Below are 23364 nucleotides of genomic sequence, written 5' to 3' on the forward strand. Positions count from 1 at the left end.
GTTCTCTTTCTGGCTTTTGCCTTTCCCTTGTAAAGAGGTAACTGCAACTGCTAAACTTGGGTTACAATGAGTATTACCCACATGGAGAGCTCTACTGGCTCTTTCAAGTGACTATAAGAAATAGGTTCATTTCACTGGTAAAGTCATCCAAGAAATCCCGTGAGTTCTTTTTTTATTCAAAATTACATTTCTTCCATTATCCCCACTCATCTGGAGTAATAGAGAGAGCTAATCAACTATTAAAATTAAAGCTTGCTAAGTTAATGGAAAAATTTTATCACCCATGGCCTGGGATTTTATTCTTAGTCCTAATTCCCCTGTCTCTTCTGGGTCACACAAAGAGCGCTCATCTAAAATAATAACTATCTGGCCTATGCAAATTCTCTATTCTATCTGGGTTCTCAAAGATTCTATCCTGATTTTTCAAACATTCTAAAATAATGAGAAATTAGTTAATTTTATTCAAACTTATCATCAACAGGCCAAGGCTGCCTTTCCTCCAGTTCTTCCATCAAAACCACTCTATAACCTAGAAATTGGAGAAGCAGTTCTCTGGAGGTGACATCACTGGAATATTAATCTTGAATCTTGTTAGCCCTTACAATCTCCTCTTACCACCAACACTTTATAATTTCTCCATTCTTGCAAGGACTGCAGAATTCCCAGAGTGGCATTCCTTCACTCTATCCATAGCACAATCTTACAGCCCCACTTTGAGTTGCTGGTTATATGCTCCCTTTCCCTTGAACGCCTCTGGTTTGCTTCAAATTCTGTACCATTCTAAGATCTAAAAGAATTCTTTATCACTTGGAAGTCCTTTTGCTTTTTTCTCTAAACTTAAAAAAAAAAAAAAAACCTTCTTTCAACCTCAATGCGTTTCAAACAAAAGCAATCTATATTTCCACCAGAACATAATCAAGTATCCTTTCATGGGCCTAAGTATTTGCAATAACACCTGTTTTGCCACTAATACAGCTATCTACACTACAGGGGGCAAGAGTATGTATTCCTTAACTTGTTATATAAGTCTAATAGACCCAGATTTATCTTAAACATAATGTTACCACGTTTGCTTGGGACTGACATCTCATAAACAAGAACTTAACACTTTCGTGTTACCACTTGAATGGGACAACATTTCCATCAAAATGGCTGATATGAATTCTGAGATGCAAATCCATGGGATAGTTATTTCTGTGAACCTGAATAGCCCCAATGAGACATATTTTATTGTAGAAACTTGCCTATTGGTACCTGCTGGCTAATTGAACTAGATCCTATTATCTAGATCATTAAATTAGCTCCCATTTAATCTTTAACCAGACTGCCCTCTTTGTTCATCACAGCCACACTATTATTTCTGATTTAACTTTTCTAGGGACCAGACAAGCCAAAAAGTCCAGAAAAATGTGTTAGAACTACAACCTTAGACAAAAAATCCCAGCTCTTGAAAAGGGCTGTGACCTTCCTTTCTCACCAAGTTCTCAAAATGGTACAAGTAAGAAAATGTAAAAGCTACATGTGCAAAAATATGAGAAAGAAGTTTTAAAAATAATGTTAAGATATTTAGCCACACTAAAATTATTAAACTATTTCTCTCTGTATCTCATTTAATAAAATATTATCCATAAATTTATTTCACAAAAGGATGTAGCATAATATGACATATTTAAATATACATCATTTAATAAGACAGTAATAAATCTTTATTTAAAGGATGCGAAAGTTTTAGCTAAAAGAAAAAAAATTCGCTTTAATCTTTCCTTATTTAAAGTGTTACTACTTCATGGAGAGAAGTTTAGTGTTTCTTATATCTCTTGATTTAATGTTTTATTTTTCTGGCTCATTATGGTTATGGTTATGTTCTTTGAATATTTTATTGTTATTGAGGTCACTTCAATTATGTTTAGGGGACTTTTATTTTAAGAATACATTTCCAGTTTTATAGTGAGAATTAAAACACATAACAGATTCCATATAAAATATTTAAATTCCCAGCAAAATGATTAGTGTTTGGCCCTCAGTGCTTTATGAGAAGCTGTAGTACTTCAACCTATTAATATTCTGCCATATTTTCATATGGGAAATACATTCTTTTTTTTAATTCTCTTTTTAGTATGTACCAAGCACACAGCACAAAAAGAGAACTAGTTTCTCTGGGGAGTAACTAAGCCAAGAACATTACTTCATCAACTTTATGATGAACTGTAGATTTCACATTAGGAGGCAAATTCTTCATTTCAAAACATTAACCCACATAGTATTTAATAATTGAAGTCTGTGTGATTTAGAGTTAAGAAATGAATTAAGTACAAAAATAGATTTTTTCCTCACTTTCCTTTGATTGTGCCCTGGATTGATTGTTATTCATTTTAGAATCTTGCCTTTTAGGACTTTTTTCCAATAGAGTTTGAGAATTTCCAATAATAGCTTACTTCAATAGCATTTCTGTCTTGTGGAAATTATTTGTCAATTAAAATGCTCTTCATGAAATTGAAATTTATTTGCACTCAATGTCTACTGGAAGATTTGAGGAACTATTCTATTATTCTGTAATGAAGACGCTTAAATAAATGTTAAGAAATCTATTAAAAACTTAATATAGCCTGGTGCGGTGGCTTAACCCTATAATCCTAGCACTTTGGGAGGCCGAGGCGGGCAGATCACCTGAGCAGAGATGGCACCACTGCACTCCAGCCTGGGCAACAGAGTGAGATTCCATCTCAAAAACAAACAAAACAAAACAAAACAAAAACCCTTAATATATTCCCATGGTGGAGCCTAGATTTGAACTCAGGGAGTCAAGCTCTATAATTAATGCTCCTAAATATTGTGTAGGAAACTCTCTTATTAGAGTAAGGCAGGAGAGATTGAATAAATCACAAATATACTGGAAATGTCATAAACCTATGATCTTTACTTTTTTGGAAAAGGTAGTTTCTCTGCTCTGTCTTCATGATTAAAAACTTCTCATTTCTCACTACTTTGCCATCATCTAGTTCTCATGTGGAATAAGCTATTGTGTTGTCTTTATTATCCAATTTTGTTTTCTTACATTCTTTTACCCTCAAAAGGATTCTTGGTAGACATCTGATTTTATTCTCAGGTCCAGGTAACAATCAGGATGAGTATGAGACAGCTAGTAAAAGAAAGCAAGAGTGTTTCCACTGTAGACAGAAAAAAAAAATACTTTTTTTTTTTTCCATGATGGTGGACTGAAGACATTGTTAGCATGCCTCTCCCACTTGGAAAGACAAAATAGTGTGTGAAGATTCATGCTGTGAAAGAAACCACACGCCTTTGGAAAGAACCAGTGGGCAACGGCCTAAACCATGACCCAGAGGAAAACTGTGTGTCTCCATAGCAAGTGAGAGAAAGAGAAACCGCTGCAGTGACTCACACTCCCAAAAGGGACTCAGGCATTTTAGGTCACAGAAGGTCTTAATCCAATATAGCAGTGGAGCTGATTTAGTGAGCAGTGGGGACTCTAAGAGAAGGAGTGGCATTGGGATAAGATTTGCATGCACTTTCAAACTCCAGTGGGACAGAGGGAAGCCATTCCAAATCCTTTCTCACAGGAGACCTCACGGAAATCTGCCAGCCAACTCATGATGTAGTCACAGGTTGAGAGAAGCATCAACTGAGCATTGCGACAGAATCGTGACTGGGGACAAAACTCATTGGCCAGGACGGAAGGGCGTGTAGGAAGTGTGCTATAGCCATGGGCACAGGAGCTGAGCACCTCTACTTCACTGGCAGATCAAGAGGGGCATGGCCTGAAACTCACAGTTTTTGTCTCCACTGGGAAGGCTTACGGCCTGGGGCAGTTTTGAGTCCCATGAGCAGGCTAGGCTCCCTGGAACCCAGCTAGTTGCGGCAAAGCACTGTGGGTGTGAGACCTGCCTTGCCAAGTACGTGGGAACTGAGTGGGGCTTACTGCCACCGGCTCCATTGCTGCTCCTCATGTGGATCTTTTGTGCAGCGGAGGCAGCAGCACTCCTCCCTGGAACAGTATTCCAGTGGTCGGGGAACTGCCTTCTGATCACCACTGGGGCCACTGCTTGAGCCTGTATATGGGGAGCCAGAGTGCAAACTTGCTGGACCCACCCGCACCCAGCTTTGTCCTTCCATCCATCCTGATAGCCTAACGTGATGGGCAGGTACATTTGGGAACTCCATGGCCCAGCCCATTGCCTGATACACCAGAATATCTACCTTGGGTAAAATAAGGCAGGCACAAATTCTACTGTTACCAACATAGCTGGTGCTTTTTGGCAAGCTCCACTTCTTGGCTGGAGGCCAATTGGCACATCCCATTACACCATCTGAAAGCAAAATGACACAGTGCTCAGGAAGGAGAAAACGTTTATGTGACCTCAGCTACTGCCATTGCCTGCATTACCCTGGCCAACAAGGAGGTCTTGAGTATGTCCACGTGCCCAATACTACTAAAGCTGGCATTTGAGAAAGCCAACACAATAACGTTATTTATAACCAAGGAAAACTTACTTCTTGTCCACCCTCATCAGAGCTGGTTCTGGTACCTGCCACTGGGAGACTAGAGTACAGGTGACATCACCGGATCCCTTGCAGACATTCCCTAGGACCATCATAAGTATGGCAGCCCCACTGGGTGAACAGACCCAGAGGAGCAGCAGGATTACAGTAATCTGGCCCGCAAGGACTGCTACTTTTAGGGGAAGGGAGAGTAGACAACATTAAGGGAGACCCCGTGAGACAAAAGAAACCAAACCGCAGGCCCTGAGTCCCTGAACTTTCCACTTATGAGAAGTCTCTTACAGCAGAGGCACAGGTGCATTGCTGGGTTCAATGGGGAAGGTCTGCCCAACAATCAGGCAGCCCTGGTGCTCATGAAGGGTCTTGGAGAAGGGGAGTTCTCCCCCTCATCTACCACTGCAGACACAGTTGGGACTTCTCGCACGGGAGCTTGGAGTGGATAAACCCGTAGACAGCCCTCCTCGAACACTTCAGGGTGACAGCCTCCCCACAGGAGGAATGCCCTCCAGGTTCAGGCTTGCAGAAGAGGTAGCCTCACAACCCCTCACAACATGGAACACCAGCATTCCTGCAGCTGAAAAGAGGTGCCTGTCTGATCTGAATAGCTGAAACAGAGAGTAAGGAGTGTGATTGGGAGGTGGATTGTTTTCTTGCTGGTTTGGAAGGAGAGCTGTAGTGGCGCCCTCTCTTCCACCTTAGAAGACCTCAGTGCATTTCATTGAGAACTTTCCCAGGCACCTCTGCCAAGGATGGAGCCTTTGCCCACCATTTGGGTACTGCATTTACTGGCCTGCTTTAGCCACAGCTAGTTTTTACCTGTGGGCACTTCCTACTGGCTTGAAGCCTGAATTGTTCAACCTAGTTGTATTAGTACATTCTCATACTGCTGTAAAAGACTGCCTGAGACTTTTACCAAGGAAAGAGATTTAATTGACTCACAGTTCTGCAGGGCTAGGGAGGCCTCAGGAAACTTACAATCCTGGTGAAAGGGCAAGCAAACATCTCCTTCTCCACATGATGTAAGGAAGGAGAAGTGCTGAGCAAAAGGGGGAAAAACCCTTATAAAACCAGCAGATCTCATGAGAACTCACTACCATGAGAACAGCATGCAGATAACCACCCCATGGTTCAACTACCTCCCACTAGGGAGTGTCTCATGACACGTGGGGATTATGGAAACTACAATTCAAGATGAGATTTGGGTGAGGACACAGCCAAACCACAACACTAGTGAATAAAGTACTGGGAGAAATTTTGTTTTTTTTCAAATTGCACAATACTGAGTAATGAGATAAGCTTCATGAGACCTTTGCCATTCCAACTGCACAGGAGACAGTAACTTGCTTTCACAACTAGTATATCACTACTGTAACCAGCATCACTTAAATTACAAACAATATTTAATAATAATGCTTAGGAATGTATACATTGGAGTACAATAATGAAGAAAAGAGAACTTATTACCCTCAAATTTGGATAATGACCATTGAAGAAGGAATCATGGAGGCTGTAAATAGCTAAGGACACAACAGGAGGCTCCAGGTTTTTGCAGTTTTCATTGTCATAATTTGGGTTGCTACGTGGTTGTTTTGAATAAATGGTTAATCTGCACTTTCACATTTTTTTGTACTTTCTACATGTGTTTTCTGACACAGAGAAAAAAATGTAATTTTAATGTGCCCATTTTGATGAGCAGACAAACACAAAATTGACCACAAAATGCGTTCATAGAGACAATGTCATACAAGGGTAAAGACTTACCTCTCACTCTAACACACAAACAAAATTACAAAGAGACTTAAAGAAAAAAAAAGTTAGGATAGTATATTTGTTTATCCTTACACTGCTATAAAGAAATACCTAAGACTGAGTAATTTATAAAGAAAAGAGAGTAAAGTGGCTCACAGTTATGCAGGCTGTACAGGTTGCATGGCTGGGGAGGTCTCAGGGAACTTTGAATCATGGCAGAGGTTGAAAGGGAAGCAGGCACATTTTACATGACCCAGAGCAGGAGGAGGAGAGAGAAGGGAGTGGTGCCACACACTTTTAAACAACTAGATCTCTTGATAACTCACTCACTATTATGAGAACACCACCAAAGGATCCAATCCTTTGATCCAATCACCTCCCACCTGGCCCCACCTCCAACACTAGGAATTATAATTTGACATGAGATTTGGTGGGGGGACACTGACCCATACCATATCAGATAGTTTAACGCTATCTGAATAAAAATGTAAAAAAATTCTTACCTTTCTAAAACCACATTATACTTACTTTTGGATGAAGATTTAAAAAGCTGATTTGTTCTGAAAGCTTGTATCTATTTTGCTGCCCTGCATCCAGTTTCTGTATTCACTGGTGCTGTCAAGACAAAGTACCACTCGCTGTGTAGGTTAAACAACAGAAATCTATTATTTCACAGTTCCGGTGGCCAGAAGTCTTAAGATCAAGGTGTTAACAGAATTATTTTTTTTTTCTGAAAGCTGTGAGGAAGAACTTATTTAATGGCTTTCTGTTACCTTCTGGTGGTTTGCTGGCAAATCTTGGTGTTCTTGGCTTGTAGAAGCATCACCCTGATGTCTGCCTTTATTTCCGCTTGACATTTTCTTTGTGTCTATGTCTGCCTCCAACGTTCCCTTTTTATAAAGACATTAATAAAGTTGAATTGGGGTACACCTTAATGACCTCATTTTATCTTCATGACCTTTGTAAAGACCCTATCTGCAAATAAGGTCACATTCTGAGGCACTCTGGCTTGGAACTTTAACACAGAAATTTTGAGGAGACACGATTTAATGCGTAACAGCTTTTTTTTCCCCTATATTTTCATCTGTCAACCTTTTTCTCCTTTGGTTCTGATCCAAACATATTTAATGGTTTCTTTTTTATTGTTCGCTCCTGCTACCACCTGTGTACTCATTGGCCTAATGTACTTGAGTTACATTTTATGCATGTTGAATTAAAATTATCAGCAACATTTTTAATCATCACTAAATCTCTTGTTATTTACTACTATAAATCAAATGAAAATTATTAAGATATTTCTCAAATTTCCAAAAGATAGATCTATCGTAGAAGAAAACTTCCACATAAGGACTTTACAGTTAATTAAATCAGCTAAAGCTGGTTCCCCTAATCTTCACTATAAACTAACTCTTACTCTGCTCTTGTCTACTCATTAGTGATTATATGTATGTTTTCTCCCTTAAATGTATTTCCTCATCTCAAACTCTTAGTGCTTCTGAATTTAGCTATGTATTATCTATTGTTTTTATTTTTAAATTTGCTTATTATTTAAATAGAGGCAACAACCAAATTATTCCTTTATTTTGGGACCCATAATTTCATTAGAGCATAACATGCTAATTAACAGAGATGTATCTATGAGATCTCTTTATATAACACGTGTTTATGAAAAAGTAGGAAACGTTATTTGGAGAAATGCTCATAGGACTTTGAGATGTACCTTGAAAACATTGCTACTGAAAAGTTAAGCATAATTACAAAGATCAACTTATTGTTATCAGAAACTGTTAACTATTTTGACAAGTCTTTATGTCTTAATTAAACTAGTATGTTAGAAATAACAAATTCTGCCACAGGATTTTAAATTCCACACAACGTATTATTTACTTAAGGTAAATGTATGCAATACTTCTGAAGTTATATTAATATTGTAATTTAGAATCTTATTTAAATAGCTGAAACTACATTGTCTCTGGTAGTGGAAAGAATCCTGTAACAAAGATTTACTGCTATGGGGTATCTTATTGTTCAGAAAACTTTGCAAATAGATTTTATGAACCTAAAAATCCATAATGTATTTTGAATTCTGTAGAGAAAAGCACTGGGTCCATAGTAGAAATACAAGTGTTTTATTTTTTCAATATTTCTCAAAATATCCCCTGAGTTAGTCAATCAAAGATTTGGAGTGTAGTGATTGGTAAAGAAAAAATCGAGTTACTTAACAAAATGCTGTGCCCTCTGCATGATATTTATTACCTCTCTGATAGAATTTATTTTTCTTCATTTATATTCAGTGTATAAGAATAGTATACAGTTTTATTCAGCTTATGCATTATATTATTGCATGTCCTTAAGACATGATGATACTGTAAATGAGTATTGCTATCTGTTTAAAAACTAAATTGAAACTTATTTTTATTTCCTATGTAGAAAATAACGAAATGTCCTCCTTTCTCAAATTCCCATTGTGGTCATTATGCTTTTCAACAGTCAATAAATGATGTATATACTATTCTGTTGACTATCATCTTCTTATTATGTTTCTTAAAAGACTCTCAACACAATTATATTGAAAATGTATTCTTCGTAAGAACAAATTTATTTTTATCAAATAAATACAATTTTAATAAATGTATTCTTTACTATTTATTCAAGGCCTTATTAGCATTCCTGTAAATAACAATGTTTTCTATCTTTTCATAAACATGCATTATATAAATAAATAAATGTATTCTGAATAAAAATTAATCAGAATCCTTTGTAGGGTTAGGAAAGCACCGTTGCAAGTGTTAAGTTTGTTTACCGTATTTTCTGGAAGGATTCTTGTTAAACTATTATTTTGTATTAATAAATATTTTATAATATGAATAATCAACTCTAAAATATTTCTAATCTCATTAAAAACTTTTTAAAATTATGCTTGTAGCAGAGAAGGGGAGGAAATGAGGAGATGTTAGCCAGAGGGTACACACTTGCAGTTATGTAGGATGAATAAGTCTACAGATCCAATGCATAGCATGAGGATGACAGTTGATTATATTGTATACTAAAAACTTGCTAAGAGGGTAGATTTTTGATGCTCTTACCAAACACAGAAACCAACACACAGAAGGGAACTATGTAAGGAGATAAATAAGTTAATATGTTTAACTGTAGTAATCATTTTCCTATGTGTGTGTATATGTGTGTGTGTACGTATATTAGAATAGCATGCTGAACACATTAAATATACAGTTGTCCCTCAGTATTCAGAGGGGATTGGCTCTAAGACCCCCAAGATAGCAAAATCCACAGATGCTCAAGTTCCTTACATAAAATGGTGCAGTATTTGCATATAACCTATGCACATCCTGCTGTATATTTTAAGTCACCTCTAGGTAACTTATAATACCGAATACAATGTAAATGCTATGTAAATAGTTGCACTTTAAAAATTGTATTATTTTTATTGTTGTATTGCTATTTTTTTTCCAAATAATTTTGACCTATGTTTGACTGAACACACGGATGTGGAACCCATGCATAGGTTCTACGTTATGCTTCATAACACAAGACAGAAATCTAAACCATGATTTGATGATGATGATGGGAAGGCCTACTTGTGATGCATACTTAATTTTATTATAAGCTTCTATTAACCCTCTAGATAATATCATTAATTAAAGCAAGTAGCATAGCAGTATTCACTAACTTTATTGCACTATGATATCGTTATTAATTTGAAAATATGAACATTAAAGGATGCATACCCTTCTCTACTTTTTGCTGTTTACTGGCTGTTGGATACTGAGAAACTTCTCAAATGCCTCTCAGCACTATGTGTTTCTCTGAAAATTTTGAATAATAATAACTATATTGCAATGTTAGTATACAAAGTAAGATTATCTGTGTATGTATAAATATAGCACATACTGTATATATATACACTTAATAAAGTATGGATGGCTTATAAACATAAAAGAAGTTCATTCTTTGAATTAGTCAATTGGTTATTCATTCTTTTATGTAACAGAGAGTTGTTGAGTTTTTTATTATCAGACAATCTGCCAAGCACCAAGGATAAAACATACAAGTCAGACATGGCTCCAGAATATTGGCAAAGATAAAGATTACATCAGGAATGGAAGAAACAAGTGGGTGCTTAAGTTGATTTTATATTCTAAAGTGCTCACGTTATTGAAGGTTTACTGTATTCTGGGCCAAAAATTAAAAATATATAGTAAATTCATATCTGGAATTTCAAAGTAAGGCACCGTCATGTCAAATCTGAAGAGAAGAATGCAATGGGCATATAGCCCCTCTTTTATCTCCTCTTTTTGAAAATTCTATTGTCTATTTAGATATCAAAAGCACTAAAAAGGCAAATATTTCAGGTCAATTGCTGGAATATGTTGACTTTAAATCCGATTTAAGCAATTAAGTAGCAGTTATAGACATTAAATTTTAGTGAACAGGAAAGGTATACTAACTCTTTATGGCTTTAGCAAATAGTTTAATATGACCTACATTTACTGTATAGACAAGAAAGAGTATCCTCCAAAAGTGTTAGTCATTAAAATGTACATAACATACTTTATTTTAATAAATATTCACATTTGTGACTTTTTCAAGTTTTTTAATTCTCTAAATGTCTTTCATCAACATGTCCTTATTGTTTGTAAGGGTTAAATATGATTTTAAAAATATTTTATAAATTCTAAATGCTAGCAATAAAAGTTATTACAATTGTTTGATAAAGTAAGCAGTTTATGTTCCGTAAAATTATAACACGTTATCATGATATTGTGGAATTGACTTGAGAGGAAGATAAATAGGACACCTGCCCATTCCTTGGATATCCAATCCAAGCTGTGAGACTCTGGGCAATTAAATTCATATCTTAGTCATGGAGATTATGATATCTACATTGAATGTCGTTGTGTAAGACAAATGAGAATCTAATATCATGTCTGCAGTGGAGCGTTTTATAAATACATCTTATCTCTTTTTTCCCCATGTTTTAGTATCTACGACATTTAGGCAGAATTGATATTTATTCAACATATTGTGTATATTCATTCACCATATATAGCTTTGATGAGTTCTTATGACATCTTATTTTTGTTTTTCTTTTACACCTATCAAAACTAAATTCATGTTATTTTTCTTATTGTGATGTGTGCTGATCCTTATTATAATTTCTTCCTAAAAGTATTCTTTAAGTTCTGGCTTTTCACCCTAATTATGCTTCTGGGCAATATTGTTTCAGACCTACTGAGCTCCCATTTTTGATTTTGCTTATGTTCATTAATAGAGTATCACAAGCATTTCTTTGTTGTCTCAGTTATCATAAAATTAAGATGCCTACTGGAAAATACCTAGTATTGTGTCCTTTGGTTACTCTTGACAGGAACTGTCTTGTTAAGTATTGTGCTACTTTCATTTCTCTTTGTTTCACTTCTCTTCATTATACCCTTGTTTGTGAAAGCAAATCCACAGACATTTCATTGAAACAGATTTTTAAAAATTGATCTGGGAGACAATCAGAAATATTTGAAGAAAACAAAATATCACTCTCTTGCTCTAAACTGTTCTGGTGTGCTAGATAATTATCAAACTCCTTATCAGGGCTTTCAAAAGCAAACACATTTTGAAACTTTGTCTCACTGTATCTTTATATATGTATTTGACCTAAGCCAAAGTGGTGTTTTCAGGTATCTCAAACTCAGTAAATATTTGCCCACCGCTATGTCTTTTGAAATGTTCCTCATTCAGTTAAGATTTTCTTTCTCACCCATATATAATCATCAGAACTTTATTCAGTCTGCTCTGAATGAAGCAATTTACAGTCTAAGGTACCTACATTCATAGTATGTTTGGCTTGAGACCTCTAATAGATTTTAATATTCTGGAAATAATGTCATGTAATTTTGCATTGTTAAGTGCGTAAAGGGTGAAGTGCTTGTATTTGGCAGTAATGAATAAATATTACTTAGAATGTTTCAGTGAATATGTTGGGCTACATTTTTGGGTTAAACCCAAGTTTTAAAGACAAAGCAGAGAAATTATTTTGTAAAAGGAATGATCAATTAGACTTATATGATAAGTATTTGAACATGAAGCAATTAAATACTTACATAAAATTTTAACTGTTCGAAGTTTTCTCTAATATGACAAGGATGCTTTCTCTTTTCCTTTGCATTGCCTCAATGTAAATATTGTCAGTTCAAAATCTACCAACATTTCAACTGAAATGTGTAATTATAATCCGAAATAGCGTGTCCGGAATTTGTGGGTTCTCGGTCTCACTGACTTCAAACATGAAGCCGCGGACCCTCGCGGTGAGTGTTCCAGTTCTTAAAAGTGGTGTGTCCGGAGTTTGTTCCTTGTGATGTTCAGACGTGTTCGGAGTTTCTTCCTTCTGGTGGGTTCGTGGTCTCGCTGGCTTCAGCAGTGAAGCTGCAGATCTTCAAACCGGCGCGTCTGGAGCTGCCGCGTCTGGAGCTGCCGCGTCTGGAGCTGCCGCGTCTGGAGCTGCCGCGTCTGGAGCTGCCGCGTCTGGAGCTGCCGCGTCTGGAGCTGCCGCGTCTGGAGCTGCCGCGTCTGGAGCTGCCGCGTCTGGAGCTGCCGCGTCTGGAGCTGCCGCTGTTCGTTCCTCCCAGTGGGCTTGTGGTCTTGCTGACTTCAGGAGTGAACCTGCAGACCTTCACGGCGAGTGTCACAGCTCATAAAGGCAGTGCAGACCCAAACAGTGAGCAGCAGCAAGATTTATTGCAAAAAGTGAAAAAACAAATCTCTCATAACGTGTAAGGTGACCGGAGTGGGTTGGGGCTGCTGACTCCGGCAGCCTGCTTTTATTCCCTTATCTGGCCCCACCCACATCCTGCTGACTGGTCCATTTTACAGAGAGCTGATTGGTCTGTTTTACAGAGAGCTGATTGGCCCATTTTGACAGGGTGCTGATTGGTGCGTTTACAATCCCTGAGCTAGACACAAAAGTTCTCCAAGTCCCCACTAGATGAGCTAGACACAGAGCAATGATTGGTGCATTTACAAACCTTGAGCTAGACACAGGGTGCTGATTGGTGTGGTTACAATCCTTTAGCTAGACATAAAGTTTCTCCAAGTCCCCACTAAACTCAGGAGCCCAGCTGGCTTCACCTAGTGGAGCCTGTGCTAGCGCCACAGGCGGAGCTGCCCCAGTCCGGCACCATGCATGGACACTCCTCAGCCCAATGGGACCGGCATTGCAGAGCAAGGGCAGACCGGGCTGCACAGGAGCCCACGGCAATGCGGGGGAGCCTCGGGCATGGCGGGCTGCAGGTCCCAATCCCTGCCCCATGGGGAGGCAGCTGAGGCCCGGCGAGAATTCAAGCGCAGCGCCAGCAGTGCCCAGCGCACTCTCTGCAGCTACTGGCCCGGGTGCTAATCCCCTCACTGCCTGGGGCCTGCGGTGCCGGCCAGCGGCTCCAAGTGCAGGGCCCGCTGAGCCCACGTCCGCCCGGAACTCGCGCTGGCCCGCGAAAGCATGCAGCCCAGGTTCCGCCCCTGCCTCTTCCTCTACACTTCCCAGCAAGCAGAGGGAGCTTGCTCCAGCCTCAGCCAGCCTAGAGACGGGCTCCCACAGTGCCGCGGGGGGCTGAAGGGCTCCTCAAGCGTGGCCGGAGTGGGCGCCGAGGCCGAGGAGGTGCCGAGAGTGAGCGAGGGCTGCCAGCACGCTGTCACCTCTCAATAGGTAACTATTGCCTAATTAAGATTAAAAATATATAAAAGTCCTTTTTCAAGAAACAAAAGTCAGTGTTGACTCATTTTCTCCTTAATTTGCGTATTGAGAAGCTCTATGGATGTTTGTCTTATTCTAACAATCTGATTAACACATCTTGATATAATTTACTCTAGATGGTATAATATTCATATCCTTTTTCTCTTAATATTGCCTCTAAAATATCTATAGATTAAGCAGTCCCCAAATGGCTACCTAAAATCTTTCATTAAGCCAAATTTTCTCATTTAAAATGGCTTATATTTGCTGTTCAGGTAATTTTAAAACAGTTGCTTAAATATGAGCTAAATTGATTGTTTTCCCCATGGCTCTTTATTAATTAAATAACATATAAAGACTGGAATTAAGCATAAAAATTAGAGTCTACCCTGCCTCTAAGAAATAGATCTTTTTCTCTCTAATGAAAATCAGTCTGGGCAAACAACTACTGAATTGTGCTAGTAATCAGCTGAATTTTTCTTTACTCTTCATAAGATTTCTAAACTCCAAGCAACTTTAGAATCTGCTACTGGAATTCTGTAGGGTGTCAAAAATGATGATAATGATTGTTATGTTAGTTGTATGAATTTCTGATTTCAAACTTTATCAAGAAAACAGTCAGATAATAGGAATAGTTTCAGATATGTAAACCAGAGGGCTCGATAGTGTGTTGCAAAATTACATAGTATAAAGGTGTTACATCTAGCAATAAAATATAAATGGTCTACTTTCAAAAATAATGTTTTAGATATCACTATATGTATTGCATAATTTATTTTTGTGAAAAAATAGTTTTATTTATACATATATAAATATTAAATAGCTGATGTGTTTCTGTGCAGCTATTCACAGTTATAGTTTAAAAGAAATCTTAAACTAACAAATATCCTTTTTTAAATGATTAATATATCAAGGGATAAATCTTATTTTAAAAAACAAAGTTATTTAAATCCATAATGTAATTTTAAGAAGAAAGTACTGTTCTTAATATTTTAATATTGAAACTTTACAGACTACAGACAAAAATGGAGCATATAGAAAGATGGATAGATAGATGAATGGATGGTTGGATGAATGGATGGATAGATGGATGGATAATAGGTAGACAGAAGATAGAGAATAGCTAAATAGATGAAAATAATACAAAGAGCATTAATTGCAAGGAAAACAATAATATCTGTTCACAGGAGAAAATAGGGTATTCTGTTCCTGAACTTTTTTTTTTATCTTCATACTAAATTATATGGGCTCATATATTTCATTTTAATTTTCTTCTATGTTATACAATTAAAAGTAAAATAGTTTGTTCCTTTGTATTATTATTATTATAGTAAGAACACAACACAAAATCTAGCCTCTTTACTAATTTTCTAGTGGATAGCACACAGTATTGTTAAATATTGGCACAATGTTGTACAGCAGATCACTAGAATTTCTTCTTCTTGCGTAACTGAAATTTTATACTCAAACGGGTATAAATCACTTTTCTTCTCTCTGTTTTTATGAGTTTATATTTTAAGTAACAGTCATTCCTTATCATATAAGTGGAATCAAATAGTATTTGTCTTTTTGTGCCTGACTTATTTCAGTCAGCATAATGTCCTCCAGGTTCACACATGTTGTCATATATGGCAGAATTTCCTTCTTTTTAAAGCTGAATAGTACATTTTATTGTATGTATATACTACATTTCCTTTATCCACTCATCTGTCAATGAAAATGTTTTATTCATTAATATATCTATTGTAAAATGATTAAAAATTACATACACATGCTGTTTTAAGATGAAGAATCTATTGAATCCATAAATTCATTTTACCTAAATTTAGAAACATCTGGATAACAAAGGAAACATACGGTACATATATCTTTGGAAAAATGAATGAAAATTTTATTATCGTTTATTATTCCAGACAACTAAATTAAAAATTTGTGAATAAGGGCTTCAGAGGTAAAGTTTAGAGTATTAAAAGTTAAAGGTGATAGCCTGTGTAATAATAATTTTTGAAGTGTTGAGAGATTTCTTTATTATGAATGCAGTAAAAAAGGTACAAATATATTGGTAACAGAAAACATAAAAGGATTGTTGCAAGTTATAAATATATATGCAAGTCCTCATATTGAACAAGAAAATGGGATTGGAATTCTTAAAGACATTTTTATTGTCTAGTCTTAAAAGTTTCTTCCTGAGACCTTTTTAATTTAGGATTTAATTTTGTTTTATATTAACATCCACAGCTCTTTCCTCTTCTATCTATCATAACTTCTTTCAGAAAGAACTACTACTTAAACAGATTTTACAACACAGAAATTTTATTTTAGCGCACTTACAAACAAAAAGTAACATGCGTAATGTTTAACAAGTAAAATGGAGGACTAGAATTTCAACCAATTCAAAAGAATGCAAAATTCTGTTTCTGCATTTGGGTGCCACTGTGTATCAGGCACTATGCCTGTTCTGGCAGACAAAGATGAGCCTGACTTTGAGGGGCTTATACTCTAGTTGGGAGATAGAAATATAAACAAATAATTGTTATGCAAATAAGTGATATAGCGGTAGAAAAAGATTGTTACCACTGGAATAGGATAAAACGGCTATTGAGTGATCTCTAGAGGATTTTTTGATTTTCAGGACAATAGTGATTTTTACACTGGTTCGGGAATCACTAAGTAGAGAAGATGGAAACCACCCCAGGCAACGGAACAACTGGGTAAAAAGAAAATATCCAATGCACTGCAATATGCTTTAGCAAATTGTTCAGTGAAGCCACAGTGGTTATTCTCAAGTTTAATGGAGAGATTCTTTCCTGTATAAGTAAATTCAAAGCTGCCAGTAATTCATTTCAATTACACCTCTTACTCTAACTTTAGAAATTAATATCTAGCTGATAAGACTGTCAAATTTAGAGTCATTATTTCTTATTACAAAAGATGTTACTAATGGAATTGTTTTACACATGCAAATGTTGATGAGACAGAAAATTATATATATATATTGTTAATCGTTCAGCAGGAGATATGATGACATACAAAATGTTTAGGTATATATGTGTGTAGTACTTATGTCTAAGTTCTAAAATAATCACTCATGGTGTTGTAGAGTTAAAATGCACAGGAAATGACAAGAGTTAGTAAACTTTGCAAGGGCCTTAAATGTTACTCCATTTTTTACATCTCTGTATCCTCGTCCCCTCATTCATGTCTTTTTATTTTTTGCCATTCTCAATGCTTTCCATTTAGTATAATTTAAAGGTGCTAAAATGATAGTTTATGTGTTATCTTTCATCACCTGGACACTTACACCCCAAGTGGCTCACTCTTTGGACTTCACTCCTTTAGAGATTTATTCCTCTCCTACCCTTTGACATAATGGTCATATTTGGCAATTTATTTAACACTCGCAGCAAAGATAGTTACTCTTTTGACTTTATAGCTGATAAAATTGAGATAACAGAGAATCTATGTTAACTATGCTGATTGCTGTGATTTTGACATATAACATTAAGCCTTTGAATGGAATTACATCTAGTATAATTAACAGTAATTAAGAATAAAGTATAGTACAGTTTTATGCCATAGTGAGTTTTGATGACATTAAAAAGTCTATTTAATAACGTGAATTAGAAAGCTTCGATTTTGCCCAAGTATTAAATGTATAAAGAAAATATTGTATGGTAGAGGGATAAAAAATATTTTGCAGTAAATACAACAGACCACAAAATAATGATATGGTTCGTATTTAATAAAGTATGGTGAGGAGTCAAACATTTTCATTATTACATACAGGTAGCTAAAATATGTGAAAATGTCAGGGCCATAAGAGACTTTTATGTTACTTTACCTGAACCCCGCATTGAGGGTGGACTCTATACATCTGCACATATACTCACAGCTGTGGTAAATAGTTACCTAGCAAATTTCCAGATAATTTTTCAATGAATATCACTACTTCCTAAGGTCATCTCTCACTTATTTGTTGCACAGATTTAATTATCAGATATTAGAAATGGTACATATTTGAAAGAGAGCATAATCTTTTCTTCAAAGCTCTGGCATTATAGCAAAGGTCTTCATTCTTTTTAGTGTTAGCACATAATTTTTTTTTATGAATATCATAGTTCAATATATGTTAAGGAGAATATTTTATAGACAGAAAATGAAGTCAACTATGAAATAAGCTTAAGAACTGAAATAAAAATGACATGGATAGGTAAGAAAATGATTTTAAAAAAGTTATCAGTGAAGAAAAGTAGTCATATGACAAGTATGAAAGCAGAAAATATGAAGAGGATTAAGAGGATTACTAAATGAAGCTGAGTTTATAAAAGGCTAAAGTGACAACAAGCCAAAAATTGGTAAAGAATGCTACAATTCATGTAAGGATCAGTGGTGTTCTACTATATTCAGCTTGTGTCTACCCATAGCTACTAGCTCAATTTTAACTGTAAATAGTTAATTCACGTATGATTATTTTGTTATAAACTCAAACTTTCTATGATTTTCATCAAATGCAGGAATAATGATATCTATTTCAATTATCTTTATATACTGCTAAAAATCTTGGGTCATGATTCAACCCTCACTTAATTATAGTTTAGGTGATAAGATTATATCAACATTTAGTTGGGTTTTAATCTTAGAGTTCTATCTCTATATATAATAGCGTAGTATGGCAGGTCATCCAGTTAAGTTAGTTTCTGCTTTGATAGTCAAGTAGGTAATTATCAGCACTTGTAAAACATTCTAGATATTTTAGCCTCCACTTATGAGTGAGAATATGAGGTATTAGTCTTTCTTTGCCTGGCTTATCTTAACATAATGTCCTTCAATTCCATCCATGTTGCTGGGAATGACATGACTTTATTTGTTATGGTCAAATAGTACTACACACACCATACATATGTGTGTGTATATAAGTGTGTGTGTATACATATATACACACACACTATACACTGTACATATATATTCACATATACACATATATTTTCTTTATCCATTTTTCTATTATATACACATACACAAACAACATAAGTAGTATATGCAATTTCCTTGGTGGTTTAGGGTTTGGTTATTAGCAGAGGCTATGATGAAGTTTTGCTTGGAAAATGGATCACTGGTTGGCCAGTTAGCCATTTATGAATTATATTTATCTTTTCAAAGAAACAACTTTATATTTGATAGATCCTTTGTGGGTTTTTAAGCCTCTATTTCATTTAGTTCTATCCTGATCTTTATTATTTCTCTTTTTTTCTGCTAATTTGGGGTTTGGTCTGTTCTTGCTTTTCTAGTTCCTTGAGGTACATCATTAAATTATTTATATTAATTGTTTTTAGTTTTTGGTGTAAGCATTTATTGCTATGAACTTCCCCCTTAGCAGTATTTTTTCTGTGTCCCACAGATTTTGGTATGTTGTATTTTCATTTTCATTTGTTTCAAGAAACTTTTTTATTTTCATCTTGTTTATTTATTAACTCAATGGGCTTTCAGGAGCATGTTGTTTAATTTCTGTGTATTTGTATCGTTTCCAAAGTTCCTCTTGGTATTGATTTCTAATTTTATCCCATTGTAATCTGGAAAGATATGTAATGAGATTTTGATTTCTTAAAATTTCTTGAGACTTGTTTTATGACCCTAAAGTATGCTCAATCTTGGAGAATGTTTCATGTGCCAACGAGAAAAAAAAATGTATTCTGCAGTTGGATAAAATGTTCTGTAAATGTCTGTCATGTCCAGTTGGTTTAAAGTCCAGTATAAGTACAATGTTTCTTTGCAGATTTCCTGCCTTAGTGATCAGTCTGATGCTGAGAGTGGGTGTTGTGAGAGTCCCCCATTATAACCATATTGTGATATGTAATCTAAATAATAATTAGTTTTTCTTTAGATATAATAATACTGGCTTTATGAATCTGGGCACTCCAGAGTTGGAAGCCTATCTATTTAGAATTGTTATATCCTCTTGCTGATTTCTTTATCGTTATATAATGACTATCTTTATCTTCTTTTTTCCATTAAAGTCTGTTTTTATCTGATACAAGTATTGTTACTCCTGCTCACTTTTGGTTTCCATTTGCATAGAATATCATTTTCCATCCCTTTACTTTCGATCTAGTTATATCTTTTCAGATGAAGTGTATTTTTTGTAGGTAGCATATTGTTGGATCATATTTTTAAATCCAGTCAGTGAGTTTATATTTTAAGCCACTTACATTCAAGGTCATTATTGATATTTAAGGTTTTGTTCTCTTCATGTTGTTTTCTGGCTGGTGTGCATATTCTTTCCTTCTTTCTTTTTCTTATTGACTCTCCTTGTGGTTTGCTGATTTTCTGTGGTGGTACCATTTGAGTCTTTTCTTCATTTGTGTGTTTGAAACACCAGTGAGTTGTATTTTGTGTGTGTGTTTTCTTGGTAAATGTCATCCTTTTGCTTCTAGGTTTAGAGCTCCCTTAAGCATTTCTTGTAAAACCAGAATTCCCCTATCGTTTGCTTGTCTGAGAAAGACTAAATTTTGCCCTCCTTTATGAAGGATAATTTTGCTGAATATGGTGTTCTTGACTGGATTTTTTTTCTATCTGCATTTTGAATATATCATCCCATTTTATCCTGGCCTGTAAGGTTTCTGCTAAGAAGTCTGCTGTTCGGGGCTCTTATGGTGACAAGATGTTTTTCTCTTGCTGCTTTTAGAATTTTCTCCTTATCATTGACTTCAGATATTTTCACTATAATATTTCCTGAAGAGGGCCTTTTGGCATTGCATCTGTTTGAGTATTGTCAGGCCCCGTGTCTGAATGTCTAAATCTCTTGCTAGACTTGGAAAAATTTTATCTATTATTTAATTAAATAAATTTTGAAAACTTTTCATTGAATAGATTTTGAACCTATATCATTAAATGGAGTTTGAAAATTCTTTGCCTACAGGCCTATTTTGTATTTTATTCAAGGAGTTCTTCAACTCCAGAATTTCTGTTTGGTTCTTTTTTTTTTATGATATCTATCTCTTTGGTAAATTTCTCATTTATATCCTTATATGATTTTCTGATTTTTGTATTTTTTAATACTCTGGGATTTCATGAATTTCTTTGAGATTAGAATCTGTTGCTAGAGAATTATTTTGTTCATTTGGAGGTGTCATATTTCCTTACTTTATTTATGCCTCCTGTGTCTTCATGTTGATATCTGCACATCTGGTGTAATAGTCACTTCTTTTAATTTTTGAATTTACTTTCATAGAGGAAGACTTTTTTCATGAGGATATATTTATAATATTCGTTGAGTGGGGCCCTTTGGCTTTCCTTCTGAGTGTGTTCAGTAGTGCAGCCTATGTATGATTTATTCAACTGTAAACAGCATTAAGTAGTATATGCAATTTCCTTGGTGGTTTAGGGTTTGGTTATTAGCAGAGGCTATGATGAAGTTTTGCTTGGAAAATGGATCACTGGTTGGCCAGTTTTGGGGCACCAGTGGTGGCACCAATGGACTTAGTGTGCCTGTTCTTGGGCCTCAGGGTGGTTTATGCTGGCACTGGTGTTAACAGGATTCAGTGGGCAAATTCTTGGGACTCTGGATTGCCTCATGGGATGCTGGTAATGGCAGTGTTGGGACAGGCAGAGCGGGTTCTTGGGTCCCTAGGCAGCTGGTGTAATGTGGGCAATGGGAGCTGTAGTGGTGAGATGATCCTTTGGATCCTGAGTCATGTATGCTACTGTCTGCAGTAGCAGTGCAGGGTGTTGTCACTCACATCCCCATAAACACAGTTTTCAGACTTGTCTGCTCTTGATGGCAGTAGCACTACAGCACTGCACAGATAGAGGAGGGACCCCACTGTTCACACATAAGCCAAGCATAAGGATCACACCACCAATGAAGGCATAGTCACCACTTACAGCCCCAGACAGCCCTCTAGCTCACCCACCTCAGCCTTTGTCAGCAGCAGCAGAAACTATGCCTGCAGTGGTGTGCAAATGTGCAGAAGAAGTCCCGTTCTCTCCACGTGAGTCTGAGCCCAGAGGCTGCTATGCCCATGCGAGGGGATCTCACTCTCTGCTTGTGAGGCTTAGCACAGAGTTTGTGTTGCTGCTGAGCATGGGACCACTTCTCACAGACCCCGACAGGGAGCACTCAGGCTCTGGGAAGCATATGTTTTGGTTTTCATTGTCTCAGTTTCCAGATTTTTTAATACATTGTGTTGTCCTTTCCCCAGAGAGTAGTACTCTCTGTGGGCTAGAGTACTGGGGACCCCACAGCACCTTTTGTCCAGCCAGTGCTGTGCCACTGTAGCCCTCTATGTAGACACTAGGAGTTGTTAGTGAGGAATTTTGGGATGTGAAGATATGGAAGCTGTGGTTTCCAGGTCAGGATGCAGCCCCATTATGGCTATACTCTCACAATGGTGCTTTATTTCAGATGCTTAGGTCTTGGGAGTGTAAATGCCCTAGCACGTGTTGCCTGTCTGGTACAATGCTCTCTTGGGAATTTCAAATCACTACCCATGCTAGTGTCAGGGACTGTGTGGGTAGTGGAGCTCTCTCATGGTTCTGATTACAGCAGCGCAGAGCGGGGAAGTGGAACACTGAAGTTCTCTCGCTTACCCTTTCCCCGTAATAGTGAATCCCTCAAGGCTCTCAGACTATCGTGGGTGAGTTGACCATTTATTTCCTTCTCTTTCTATGCCTCAGTGTATCCCCATAACTTCTCTGTTTCACTCTAGTGTTCTCTCCTAGTTTGAGGAGTAATTATCTATTTGTAATTTGGGTTTTTCTTTCTGGAGAGGATGACTGTTCAATTTCTCTAGGCAGCCATCTGGAGCCAGGATCTAGTTTTCTATTTATGTACATCATATTATTTAAAATAAAATCACAATCACATTTTTAGTATTATACTACAACACAACTGCAGCTGTAATACATATTCATATTTTATAAAAGTGTTATATTATTGTACATTTATTTCACGTTTGTAATTTAATAAAATTTATTTTGTAATAATTTTGCATTTTTTCAGATATCATAGATATAACGTAGAGGTTCTTGCATACTCTTCAACCAGCTTCCCCTGATGTTAATATTTAATGGTTCATTTGTCAAATCTTAGAAATTAACATTAGTCTAATATGATTAATTAAACTAGAGACTGCAAATTTCACTACTGTTTCCATTAATGCTATTTTCCTGTCCTGGAATGTATTCTAGGATACCACATTGTGTTAGATACATTAGGATTTCAAGTTCCTTTTAGTTTTTACGAAGTTCTAGTCAAATTTTACGGTCTGAGTTTATGAACTAAACCTTCTCTAGGCCACATTAAATTTTGTATTTGTTCCATAGTGCTTGAAAGTCCTATGAACTTTACTCATGTTTGA

At 36.3% G+C, this 23364-nt stretch overlaps 1 long non-coding RNA gene across 1 annotated transcript; it reads right to left on the reverse strand.

The window, feature by feature from the left end:
* Positions 1–1687: 1687 nt before the first annotated feature.
* On the reverse strand, positions 1688–13073 carry LOC134758675 (uncharacterized). Its single transcript, XR_010134110.1, has 4 exons — positions 12384–13073; positions 7041–7157; positions 6796–6882; positions 1688–4325 (listed from the first exon to the last, which is right to left on the reverse strand). It is a non-coding gene; the product is annotated as an uncharacterized lncRNA (long non-coding RNA).
* Positions 13074–23364: the final 10291 nt, after the last annotated feature.

Source organism: Gorilla gorilla, chromosome 5, assembly GCF_029281585.2.
Source record: "Gorilla gorilla gorilla isolate KB3781 chromosome 5, NHGRI_mGorGor1-v2.1_pri, whole genome shotgun sequence".
Taxonomy (NCBI): Eukaryota; Metazoa; Chordata; class Mammalia; order Primates; family Hominidae; genus Gorilla; species Gorilla gorilla.